This window comes from Arachis duranensis, chromosome 10, assembly GCF_000817695.3.
Source record: "Arachis duranensis cultivar V14167 chromosome 10, aradu.V14167.gnm2.J7QH, whole genome shotgun sequence".
In the NCBI taxonomy this organism is placed as follows: domain Eukaryota; kingdom Viridiplantae; phylum Streptophyta; class Magnoliopsida; order Fabales; family Fabaceae; genus Arachis; species Arachis duranensis.
Genome location: NC_029781.3, coordinates 69365543 through 69366365, shown reverse-complemented (window position 1 = coordinate 69366365; position 823 = coordinate 69365543).

Below are 823 nucleotides of genomic sequence, written 5' to 3'. Positions count from 1 at the left end.
AAGGAAAAGAAGGAACTTTCGTTAGCCAAACCAAATATTGCAAGGAACTGCTCAAAATATTTGGAATGGACAATGCTAAGGCAATGGACACACCAATGAGCATTACTTGCTACCTTGACAAAGATGAACAAGGTAAAAGCCTAGATGTAAAGAAGTATAGAGGCATGATAGGATCATTACTTTATCTAACGGCAAGTAGGCCAGATATCATGTTTAGTGTATGCATGTGTGCGAGATACCAAGCTAATCCTAAGGAATCTTACTTAAGTGCGGTGAAAAGGATTATGAAGTATCTCATAGGAACATTAAATGTTGGATTGTGGTATCCGAAAGGATCCACTTGTGATTTGATTGGTTATTCCGATTCCGATTTTGCCGGTTGCAAATTGGATAGGAAAAGCACTAGCGGCACTTGTCACTTGCTAGAAAACTCTCTTGTTTCATGGCATAGTAAGAAACAAGTAAGTGTAGCCTTGTCTACCGCCGAAGCCGAGTATGTAGCCGCCGGTAGTTGTTGCGCCCAAATTTTATGGATGAAACAACAACTTATGGACTATGGATTCATGCTTGATCACATTCCTATCAAATGTGATAATACTAGTGCAATAAATTTAACCAAGAATCCGGTTCAACATTCAAGAACCAAGCATATTGAGATTAGACATCACTTCATAAGAGACCATGTTGAAAAGGGTGATGTGGTTATTGAATTTGTCGAAACTAGTAAACAACTAGCGGACATCTTCACTAAACCTTTATGTAAAGAAAGTTTTTTTAACATCCGAAATAAACTTGGTATCTTGGATTCTAATCTAATATGATT